This window comes from Hakea prostrata, chromosome 1, assembly GCF_041222555.1.
Source record: "Hakea prostrata isolate BN-2017 chromosome 1, UWA_Hpros_2, whole genome shotgun sequence".
NCBI classification, from domain to species: domain Eukaryota; kingdom Viridiplantae; phylum Streptophyta; class Magnoliopsida; order Proteales; family Proteaceae; genus Hakea; species Hakea prostrata.
The window spans coordinates 70,351,536-70,353,636 of NC_142600.1; the positions used below are offsets into that span (position 1 = coordinate 70,351,536).

General features: G+C 42.4%; 1 pseudogene across 1 annotated transcript; it reads right to left on the bottom strand.

The window, feature by feature from the left end:
* Positions 1 to 1,374, bottom strand: LOC149029691 (uncharacterized; annotated as a pseudogene). The gene is made up of 2 exons (XR_016172757.1): positions 1,151 to 1,374; positions 1 to 1,058 (listed from the first exon to the last, which is right to left on the bottom strand). The product of XR_016172757.1 is annotated as an uncharacterized LOC149029691 (transcript).
* Positions 1,375 to 2,101: the final 727 nt, after the last annotated feature.

A 2,101-nucleotide genomic window follows, 5' to 3' on the forward strand; every position in this document is an offset into this window, starting at 1 on the left:
AGAGGCATTGGACATTGTCATCTGAAACACTTTGATGGTTATTTTGATAAATATAACATTAGGTTCATGAATCAAACACAACAATAGAAGCCATTGATTTGCAGCTCATCAAATCCTTTAAGATTTGTTTCAATCCTTAAGAAACTAGGTGATTCAAAAATTGCTCGGATAATATTGCATAAGAATATTTGTTCATTCAAAGTCTACTTTATGCCGAAAAAAAAATGGTATTGGAATCGCCCCTTTTTACAAAAAGATCACAACTGTTGTTTCCAAACTATGCATGTGTATATGCCACCACCCTCACTTGATCTTTACGCTGTTCTAACTTCTTCAAAATATCGACATGTTCGAGCATTACCTGAAGCTTCGATCACAAGCAGAACAGTGAGTTTCTTAATGGAGTCCAAGAACTAAGTTTCATTTCCTGAACAAATGCTCCTCACCAGATTTCTCATCGACATGTCTGATCCAACGACCAGTTTCTTTGATGATGGAACTCTCTTCGCCGCTGCTATTGCTACTGCTACTGCTACTGCTACCAATATGTACAATATCCAAACCTTTCCCTAAGGGAAGAAACACCGTTCTCACGACACGTGTCGTCGACGGCAAAACTCCACGCCACCTGAAACTTGCACCACCTGAAGGGTTAGCATGCTTACACACCACCACCGCACCACTGTGGCTGAACCTTGCCACCTTCAAAATCCCTGGCAGAAATCTTTCCGGCGAAAGTCCACCACCAAGAAATCAACCTCGGGAATCCCCATCATCACCTCCTTCGCCTCACCCACGATTACTTCAGGCGGCGCCACCACTATCTCACCACCACCACCACCAGCACGAACCATCGCTTCCACGTACTCGGATCTTGACCTTTCGTCTTGCACCACACACACGTGCCGTCCACCCGTGTGGCGGCTTGCGACGGCGAGACCAATACTTGTGGATATTACTCCGCCGCGTGACCAAGCTTCCACGATCATCTTTGCTTTCCATCCCGCAGCCGTGGCCGACACCAGCTCCGCCACGTTCGATTCTTCCAAGTCTTCACACTGCAAAATTAACCAGAAATCCAAATTAAAACCATGAAATCATCAATACCCAATTCAAGAAATCAACCTATGATTCCCGAAAAAACGCTTACTGATTTAACTGTATCGATATAAGCTTTCGAGGCCGTCTCGGGACACCAAACCAGCTTCATCGTTCTCTGCTTGAAAAATCCAATTCCAATTCCAATTCCAAAACGCTTTGACTGCTCTCTCATCTCTCTTGGGCCAAAGGCCAAAAGCTAGCTTTCTTGGGTAAAACGTTCGTTGGCGTTATTGCTTACATAAGTAGATGGAATCACGAGAGACAGGCGTGTGGTAGGCAGCGCCGGTGAAATTAAAAATTAGAAAGAACACAAAGAACAAACAGGGTTTCGTAGAAGCGTTGACATTTTACAATACTCAACCGTGCATGGCTCATAAGAATATAAAAAAGAGAGATTTTTTGGTGGTTGTAGATTTTTAAAATGAACTTTTGGATAATCACTACACAGAATGAGAATACGAGGTGGCGTGAAAACAGCGCAGCTGGGACTATGGGCTTGTGGGGGAGTGCATGACTGCATGGCCGGCTCAGGAACACGACAATGTCAACTGGGAATTCAGAAGTAGCAAATGGGGTGATGTAGAAGAGATATCACTATTTCTATATTGCCAATTTAGTTGTTACTGCAACAATTGCGAACATTAAAGAATCTAGAGAAACTGAGATTTTTAATGGATTTTAGGGTTAGGGCAATGGGCACCTTCCTTTCGTTGACAAGTTTGACATTCATGCAGCCCTAGATTTTGAGTTACTGTGTTTTTTGTGTTAGGGCAATGGACACCTTCCTTTGGTTGACAAGTTTGACATTCACGCAGCCCTAGATTTTGAGTTTTTTTTTTTTTTTTTTTTTGGGTAGAAAAATAGATTTTGAGTTGGGATCACCTACCCTAGAGGATTTTAGAATAAGGATTAAATGAGAAACATCTAGAATAGTATCTAATCCTTTTCACACAAAGGAGAGGATTCTTCGAGGTGGGTTAGTATAAGAATATGGTTTCTA